The following is a 9,920-nucleotide window of genomic DNA, read 5'->3' as shown; positions in this document are numbered from 1 at the left end:
TGTCATTCATTCATCCAGCAAATACTGGATTGGTGTGTGCCCAGCCCTTGCTTGGCAGGAGCTGGGATTCACAGGTGCATGAGTCAGGCACTCCCATGTCCTCCCAGTCCCCTAAGACCTCTCCGGGGATACTGGTGAATACCAAAAATCTCAATCTAGTGTCTATGTGCTGTGATAAAGGAAAGCAAAGGGGCTGTGGGAGAAGGGAGTGTCTGACCCAGCCCCCGTGGGGTGGGGAGCAGCCCAAGACTTTGTTTACCTGGAGGAGTGTCAAAGGAGGTTGAGCAGGCGTCCCCCACCCACTCTCTCAAACACCACCATCAGGGCAGGGTCATCCAAAACCCTCTGGGAGGTGGGAGGGGCCTTTATTTTGCTGACAAGTAGAGTCCCTGAAGGGCTTTACGCAGAGGGTTGATTTAGCTCATTCTGGTTGTGTCACGAAGAATGGGTCAGAGGATTTGAAGACGGTGACTGCAGCTGGGGCAAGGGTGAGGTTAGGCAAAGAGATGTGGGCAGGCCCAGAGCTAACGGTATCTCGGCCCTGTAACCACCCACAGAACCCGAGGGGGAAAGGATGTTTTTGGTGTCTCGGTGACTGTGATAAGTGGGGCGCTCAGGAATGCAGGGCCTAGGCAAAGGACCGCTCCTGTCCTAAGGGCAGAACTGTACCTGGGGCTTGCTGATGATGGGCAAGCGGCCCGGGGAGGAAGAGGGTCCAGGCGGAGAGCTTAGATTTCTGACCTGGGAGTCTGAGGCCCCGCGGGGCAGAGAGCACTGCAAGACCTGGGACGGTCGGAGGCACGCCCTGCGAGGTGGGTGAACGCGAGGTCGCGAGAAACGTCGGGACCATCCGGGACCTTGCCCGGTCACTAGGCACCAGAGCCCCGGACGCGGGAGCAGGGAGAGGGCGAGCTCGGGAAGGGCGTCTGCAGGCCCTGGGGTCCTACGCGAACCGACAGGTGTGCCGGGCCGGGCCCTGGTACAGCCACGGCTGCTCTGCACAGGCTGCTCCATCTCCCAGGGCGGACCCCGACCCGAGGCGCCCGGGCTCTCGGGGCAGCAGCTCCGCGCACCGCTGGGCCAGGCGCCCTCCGGAACCCCACCCAAGCCCACGAGGCAGGTCGTTCTCATCCCCAGCGAGTCACCTGGGTTCTGGCTAGGGGACCGGCCCAAGGTCCCAGAGCCAGAAAGTGGGGGAGGCGGACTCGCACCCAGAGCCGGACCAAGGTCACCGGGCCCCTCCCGGCGGGCCAGAGCCCGGTTCCCGGCCTGGTGCATCCCGGGGGCCGGGCCGGCCTGCGGCACCCGGGGGGCGGGGCGCAGGACGCCGGGGCGTATGCGTGCCTGTCAAAGAGGCGGAACTCCTCGTCTCCAACCCTGTAGTTCGTCCACCGCGGGCGACGGTGCCTCGCGCCGGCACGGCCCTTCCGTCCAACTACAACTCCCAGAAGGCCAAGCGACGCGGGCGTGACTGGGCTGTGCGTACAGCGACGGTGACGTCACCGGCGCAGGCGACTCCCCCCAACCCCCGGCTCAGCCCCTCTCGGCGTCCGGGCGCTCGGCCGCGCGAGGCTTGACGGGAACCGTGGTCATCCCACCGTGTGTCCCCGGCGGCGACGCGGGCGCGCGAACTCCCACTCCCGGCGTGCCCTGCGCGCCGGCGCTCGTTAACGGCGGGAGGGGGCGGGCGAGGCAGAGGGGGAGCGGCGCTCGGGAGGGCGGAGTAAGGCGTGGGGGGGGGGGAGGGCGCCCACACCCCTCCCCCTCCCCGCCGCTCCTTCCCCCTCCCCCGACGTAAACTGGGATCCCTTTCCCCTTGTGTCCGCCATATTGGACTCTAACTCTGGTCAGCGGCGGCGCCGGGCCCGGTGGACTCGCTGTTCCTCCCGCCCAGCGGCCTCCCCGCAGCTCCCGCCCGCCCGGCCCTCCCCGCCCGGAGGCGACCCCGCGTAGCGCCCCCCCCCGCCCTCGGCCGGCCGGAGCGCCCCGCCGCCGCCTCAGCCTCCCCGCCTTCCCCGCCCTCCGCCGCCGCCCGCGGCCCCGCGCCCGCTCCGCGCCCTCTCCCCGCCCGCCCGCCCGCCATGAGCCCGGCCGACGCCAAGCGCGGGGCCAAGCGCCGGAAGAACAAGCGGGGCGGCGGCGGCGGCTCGGGCGGGGGCAACGGCGGTGCGGGCGGCGGCAAGGCCGGCCCGGCGGCGGCGCTGCGCGGCTCCCAGGCCGCGGGCCTGGCGGCCCCGGGCGGCGCGGCGGCGGCGGCCAACGGGCCCCTCGGCGCGGGCGCGGGCGCGGGCGGCGCCGCCCCCGGAGGCTACTTCGAGGTAAGCGGCGGCGGGGCGGGGGCGGGGTGGGCGGGCGGACGCGGGCGGCCCTCCCGCCGGGGGCCGGACTCCGCGCGGGCTAACGGGCGGGCCGGGGCCGGGGCCGGGGCCGCCGGCGGCTAGCGCGGTGACAGCCTTCCCCGCGGGCTGCCCGCGCCAGGTGCCGGCATCTCCTGGGTGCGGCGCGCGGCGCTGCCTGTGCCTCTGCCCACCTGCGCGCCGCTGTCACGGACCCGGGGGTGGTGCCATCTCGCCCCGCGCGGAGCTCGTCCTTGAAATTGCTGGTGTGCAATTCCAGGAGAATTAGGAGTCAGGTGACACGCGGGGCTTCCCTTCGTAGTTGAGAGTGCTTTCCACTGTTGCTTCACGGCGGCTGCCTTCTCCATCCCTTGCGAGTGATGACTGAGTAGTGCCTGCCTCGAAGTTTTCTTTTTCGGCTCCGATACGGTCGTTTGAGAGCCGCCTGACAGTCTTCCGGAGCCCTGGCTCTCCGTTTCCAGCTTTTTAAAAAAGTTTGAGGGGTAATTGGTGGTCTGGTTACTCAGACATATATTTAGTGTCTGAACTTAAGGAATTTGAAAAATGGTTTTTTTTTTCTCCTGTGTTGTTGATGAAAGCAGCAGGCACACAGTGCATCTACCAGTTGTGGATTGCTGCACCTTTGTTCCTTTGACATCGGTCACGACACTTCAGAAGACACGATGGCGGTAGGAGGGTGTGCACCTGACACGGTCATTTCCAGTCGTTCCCTTGGCTACTGAAAGATAATGGACTTTGCGAAAGTCGCGTTTTTAGAACTGTTGCATTCAGTTCTTTTAAAGACATTTGCAATTAAAAAAAAAAGCCTCATCAGGGGTATTTGTGTGCGAAATTATGAGGCAAACTGTTTTATGCAAGATTCTAAATATTGTGTACGAATGGTCTGTAGTGAGAGCAGATAAGTGATTGCATGTGGTATGGCTTTCTGATGCTTTTGCTATTAAGTGAACTTACAGTAACGCATGCGTACTTTCGTTTCAGTTTAAAGTATTTTCAGTGTTCTCTGTAGTGTAAAAAGTGCAGTTGTTGGAGCTTTCTTTAGATGATGTTGTCACGTTTGTTTGGCATCCTGGATCATAGGCCTGGACTTCATTCTACAGAGGTTACCCTTTTCGAATACCCTGGAGAGCAACACAGGTGTAGTTGTTGGGGTCAAGGATGAAGTTTGGGCATTTGGATCTTTGAGCTGTAAATTAAGGGTAGTGTTTGCTGCTGCTGGGGAGGTAAGAGTAGGCCGTCTGCCTATGCAAATCCTTTACAAAAATGTTGATAATATTTGCTGTAGCTTGGTGTAAAATATACCACTTCTACCCATTCAGTAAAAACAAGTTGGTGATACTATTGTTTCAGGTTTTAATAAATCCCATTTATTTTGCAATATTTAGCTAAAACAGTCTTCTTTTAGTTTATTATTCCAATCACATTACTCAAACTCATATGTAACCATCTATCTAGTATGATTTTTGACAAGACTGCCTTACTGTTAAACTTACGAGTCAAGGTTTTTGACCATGATCCCCTGTGAGAAATAAGATATATTAAGACCTGTAGTGCCTGCTTCCTCTTACACAACAGAAGTTTTACAAAGTGGTGTGTATATATATATTTAATGTTTTTATTTTTGAGAGAGAGAGAGAGAGAGAGAGAGAGCATGAGCATGAGCAGGGGAGGGGCAGAGACAGAGGGAGACACAGAATCCGAACCAGGCTCCAGGCTCTGAGCTGTCAGCACAGAGCCTGATGTGGGGCTCGAATTCACAGACCGTGAGATCGTGACCTGAGCCAGGTCAGGTGCTCAACCGACTGAGCCACCCAGACGCCCCTACAAAATGATATTCTGATATTTTTTTGTCTTTTCTATTTCATTCCGTTTCATTAGTAAAACGGTTGTAGTACACAGAATTACTTTACTGTGTTCTATTGATTTGTGACTTGCGCTCTGAGAAAAATTCTCTGTAAAGTTGTATCTTAAGTTTTTTCACTCATATGTGGAATTTGAGAAACTTAGCATGAGACCATAGGGAAAGGGAAGGAAAAATAAGTTACAAACAGAGAGGGAGGCAAACATAAGAGACTCTTAAGTACAGAGAACAAACTGAGGATGGATGGGGGGGGCAGGAAGGGAAGATGGGTGATGGGCACTGAGGGTGGATGGGGAAGGTGGGGGAGAGGGGAAGATGGGAGATGGGCACTGAGGAGGGCACTTGTTGGTATGAGCACTGGGTGTTGTATGTAAGCCATGAATCATGGGACTCTACTCCCAAAGCCAAGACTACAGTGTATACACTATATGTTAGCTAACTTGACAATGTTATTAAATAAAGTATCTTAAGTTTTAAAATTTCTTCACAAGTATTTTTGATAACAGTGCATGAAAGATACCCATGGTGGCAAAGCTGAAAGTGTTCTTGATAACTGATCACAAAAATTTTTACTGTAATTCTGAAGCCTCTGGATTATTTCCCCATAGATGGTGAACTCTTTGGGGGAACCTTGTCTGGTGCAGAAGAGGCATTCAAAGAAGTGTTTGTCAACAAACAACAGAGAGTGGGTACTGGCCTTGCATTTCCAGAAGAAGCTTCTGATTGATTCTGGGGTTGCATCCTTTCCATTCTATGTAGGGTCACCAGGGCAGAAGGTATCTGAGAGAGGAGTAAGAGGGGAAGGACCGTCTGGATTCCCAGGAGGCATCCTGTGTTCTGGGCACAGCCCTGAGTGTTAGCCGAGGACCACCTTCATCAGGGTAGCTGCTCAGGCACAGAGGGCCTTTGTGCATGTGGGTGGCTTCTACACAGAAGTAAGGGCTGAGGGGTAAGTAGGAAGATACAATGTAGCTTATAGAGTCTTTGGCTGCAAAACTTGAGTATACACACTTGATAGGCTCTGTGCCCTCAAGCAAGCTGTCAAACCTCAGGCTGCTTCAGTGTTCTAAGTGATCTGGCACCTAGCTTCTAGGGTTATTGTACGAATTAAATAAATAAACAGTGCCTGGTGGCACGCACTGTTACGTATGTACACAGTCATTATTTTCCAGGAGGCTGGGCTGGACTTTATTAAGGACTTTGCCACAGGATGCTATCGATCAAGCTTTTTCTGCTTGTGGAATGGGAACACAGTATGCGGTCAAGAACAGTGGGCATGGCTGGGTCTTGGATAAGCCCCGTTCTAATAGCCTCATTTGGTGGTCTGCTCTGATGCAACAATAAAGGGTTGGCCCTGTAGGGGCGCCTGGGTGGCGCAGTCGGTTAAGCGTCTGACTTCAGCCAGGTCACGATCTCGCGGTCCGTGAGTTCGAGCCCCGCGTCGGGCTCTGGGCTGATGGCTCAGAGCCTGGAGCCTGTTTCCGATTCTGTGTCTCCCTCTCTCTCTGCCCCTCCCCCGTTCATGCTCTGTCTCTCTCTGTCCCCAAAAAAATAAATAAACGTTGAAAAAAAAAAAAAAAAAAAAAAGGTTGGCCCTGTAATGAAAGGTTGGTGGTGAAGGGTATCATGAATATATCTTATTGTTTTGCATTTCTATTTTAAAATATAATTTTCATAATGTTCATGGTGTATTGAGTGAATAAGGAAGCTTATAAAACAGAGAACGTTTGTAGCTCATTAACAATTTAAAAACATTTATTTTTGAGAGAGAGAGAGAGGGAGAGAGAGAGAGAGAGACAGAATCCGAAGCAGGCTCCAGGCTCTGAGCTGTCAGCACAGAGCCCAACGAGGGGCTCAAACTCACAGACCGTGATATTGATCATGACCTGAGCTGAAGTCAGAGGCTTAACCGACTGAGCCTCCCAGGTGCCCCTCATCAATAATTTTTAAAGATTCTATTTTTCTTGAATGTTTGTTTATTTTTGAGAGAGAGAGAGCTCAAGTGGGGCAGGGGCAGAGAGAAGAGGGCAGAAGATCCAAAGTGGGCTCTATGCTGACAGCAGCCCGATGCTGGGCTCCAACTAATGAACTGCGAGATCATGACTTGAGCCACCCAGGTGCGCCAGGGATTCCATTTTTAAGTAATCTCTACACACAGTGTGGGGCTTGAACTCAAAACCCCATGCTCTACCAACTGAGCCAGCCAGGCTCCCCACAATAGAAAACATTTGTAGGATGAACCCATATTTGTAAAATATCTGTGTGTCTATATTTGCATAGGAGAGTCTGATACGATATGCGTCAAAATATTTTGTGGTTGGGGCGCCTGGGTGGCTCAGTTGGTTAAGCTTCTGACTCTTGAACTCAGCTCAGGTCTTGATCTCACGTTTTGTGAGTTCAAGCCCCGTTTTGGGTTCCACATGTAGCCTACTTGAAAAAAAAATTTGGGGTGGAAATTCTGATGGCTTTCTTTTTTCCTTTTTGCACATTCCGCAAACTTTAAGACTTTTCTACAGTGAGTATTACTTACGGAGCAAAAAGATGAATAGTACTTTACCACCTGATATTACCAGCATTTTTTCTTTTTCGAATAAAACTGATCTTGGCTTTTTCACTTTTTAACAATTAAACATTTAGGTATTATATACAAAATAAAAATATTTACACAATCACAGTTCTGTTTTCTGAATGGGTGTGCAAAATTCAGCCACGCCCATGTTATTTGCAAAGACCAGAATTCCTCTATTATGGAAATTGACCCAGTCACTGGCTGTTGGAATATCAACTTACACATAGTTTACACTCATGGTGGACTCAAAAGGGAATTTAGAGCTGTTTTTGTAATGCTGTTAGAGATTTGTGAAAGGAAGCCATTTGGCGGTAGGGAGCAAAGTACATTTCCAAACTGCGATTTTAAAGTTTTAAAGTCAGGGGGCAGCTGGGTGGCTCAGTCGGTTAAGGTTAAGCGTTCTACTCTTGATTTCGGCTCAGCTCATGATCTCACAGCTCTGGGATTAAGCCCCGCATAGGACTCTGCTCTGAGTGTGGAGCCTGCTTGGGATTCTCTCTCTCCCTCTCTCTTTGCTCCTCTCATGTTCTCTCTCTTTCTCTCCCTCTCTCTGTTTAAATGAATGAATGAATGAAGTTTTAAAGTCAGAGAAACCTGTTGTAGTATAGGGAGCATTTGTAATAACATAAATCCTTTTCAGCAAGGAAAAGTGGCAAGAAGGAGATACTATTAATAATGTTTAAAGGCCATCCTACAGCACATTCATACATAGTTAGATGGTATGATTATGAATCTCGAGGCACATTGGGGTGTGTTGCAGGCATTGCTGCCGTGATGAAATGAAGTTCAGTCATAACTTTCTTCCTAGTTCACATTTGCCTTAGTGACCTGAGGGAGTATGTCAAATAAAGATCTAGAACCTTATGTGCTTTAACTAAGATTAACAATTTGGTGCAGCTGCAAGGAGCACCTGTGTGATTGAGTATTTTATGCATGTGCACACCCATGTAACCAGTATACCAAGATATAGAATATAGATCTAGAATATTCCCTGTACCTTAAAATGCTTCCTTGTTCCCGTTTGCAGTCATCCCACCACTGTTCTGCATTTGGGCTGTATTTGAATTTCTTGTGAAAGTGCTCTTTGGCTCAACGTTGAGGTGCACCTGTGTTGTTGACATAGCAACTCAATCATTTTTTTTATTTTTTTAAATATACTTTTATTTTTTTTTTATTTTTTTTTAATTAAAAATTTTTTTAACGTTTTATTTATTTTTGAGACAGTGGGAGACAGAGCATGAACAGGGGAGGGTCAGAGAGAGGGAGACACAGAATCGGAAACAGGCTCCAGGCTCTGAGCTGTCAGCACAGAGCCCGACGCAGGGCTCGAACTCACAGACTGCGAGATCATGACCTGAGCCGAAGTTGGCCGCTTAACTGACTGAGCCACCCAGGCGCCCCTTAAATATATTTTTAAATGTTTATTTATTTTGGTAGAGGGAGAGCACAAGCAGGGGGTGGTGCAGAGAGAGAGAGAGAGAGAGAGAGAGAGAATCCCAAGCAGGCTCTGCACTGTCAGCTCAGAGCCCTAATGTGGGGCTTGAACTCAAAGACTGTGAGATCATGACCTGAGCCTAAATCAAGAGTTGGATCCTTAATCAGTTGAGCCACCCAGGTGCCCCATCATCATTCTTTTTGATGGCATACATCTTTTTCCATTGTGTAACTATACCACAGATTATCCATTCTGATATTGATGGACATTCAGGTTATTTTATTTTATTTACTTTTTTTAAGTAGGCTTCATACATAACGCGGGGTTTGAAATAACGACCCTGAGATTAAGAGTCGTGTGCTCTACCAACTGACCCAGCCAGGCATCCCAAAGTTATTTTGTTTTATAGCTGATAAGCACATTCCTGTACACGTCTTTTGGTGGACATGAGTACTCATTTCAGTCGAATATATGTCCATATATATCGGAGTGGAGTTGCTAAGTTTATGTGTGGTTTGACTTTAGTAGATATTACCAGGCAGTTTTTCTAAGTGGTTTTATTGTATGCTAATTGAAAAATTAACATGTAGTAAAATTGATATTTTAAAATGTATAGGATTTTGGATTATATAGACACATCTATATAGATTAGCATAACCACTACCACTGTTAGGATACAGAACACTTTCTTTGCCCACAAAAGCTCCCTTGTGCAATCCCTGTGAGATCGTACTCTCTTCCACCCCCTAAACTCTTGGCAGCTGGTACTTTGTTACTATGATTTTATCTGTTGGAGGAGTCATATAAATGGAATCATATAGCATGTAACTTTTTGAGGCTAGTTTATTTCACTCAGCATAATCACTTTGAGATTCATCCCAGTTGCATATACCAATAATAGATTGTTCCTTTTTACTGCTGAGTACTATTCCATTGTATGGATATACCACAGTTTATTCATTTTCCCGATGGTGGACATCGAGGTTCTTCCCAGGTTTTGGTGAAAATGTATATAGCTTCTATAAAAACATTTGTGTACAGGTTTTTGTATGGAATTCAATTTTCATTTTTCTATAGTAGATACTAAGAAGTGGGAGCTGGGTCATATGGTAACATTATAAGAAACTGCCAGACTCGTTTTCAGAGTGGCCATACCTTTTTGACTTTTCACCAGCAATGTTGAGAGTTCCAGTGACTCTGCATCCTTGTTAGCACTACTTGTCCGTAGTTTTTTATCTTAACCATTTTAATAGGTGTGGTATGGTGTGGTTTCAATTTGCATTTCCCTAATGACTACTGATATTGAACACTTTTCATGTATTTGTTTGCCATTCTTGTATCCTCTTGGGTGAAGTGTTTATTCAGGACTTTGACTATTTTTAATTGGGTTGTTTATTTTCTTGCTTTTGAGTTTTGAGAGTTGTTTTATAATTCTGGATAGGAGTCTTGTTGAATATGCAATTTGCAAACATTTTCTTACAGTCTATAGCTTTTTTAATTTTGATGAAGTTCAGCTTACCAGATTTTTCTTTTATGAATCCTACTTTTTGCTGTCATATCTGTAAACTCTTTGTTTTACAAAACTTCAGGTTATAAAGATTTTTTTTTCCCCTATGCTTTCTCCTAGAAGTTTCATAGTTTTACATTTAGATCTGTGATTCATTTTGAGTTATTTATATATATCTATATCTATATATA

General features: G+C 49.1%; 1 protein-coding gene across 3 annotated transcripts in view; it reads left to right on the top strand.

Moving 5' to 3' along the window:
- The first annotated feature begins 474 nt into the window (after nt 1-474).
- The window catches only part of FAM193A (family with sequence similarity 193 member A), a 167,839-nt gene continuing 158,393 nt past the window's right edge, over nt 475-9,920 (top strand). For 2 of the 3 annotated variants that reach the window (XM_045474783.1, XM_045474778.1), the window contains exon 1: nt 2,237-2,318. The gene's annotated coding sequence lies outside the window, so the exon portion shown is untranslated. Of the gene's footprint in view, nt 813-2,236; nt 2,319-9,920 lie in introns of those variants that run through there. The other variant, XM_045474779.1, reaches the window with a different exon arrangement.

The sequence above is a fragment of the Leopardus geoffroyi genome, chromosome B1 (assembly GCF_018350155.1).
Source record: "Leopardus geoffroyi isolate Oge1 chromosome B1, O.geoffroyi_Oge1_pat1.0, whole genome shotgun sequence".
NCBI classification, from domain to species: Eukaryota; Metazoa; Chordata; class Mammalia; order Carnivora; family Felidae; genus Leopardus; species Leopardus geoffroyi.
The sequence above is the reverse complement of the archived record's forward strand: the minus strand, read 5'-3'. Positions and strand labels throughout refer to the sequence as shown.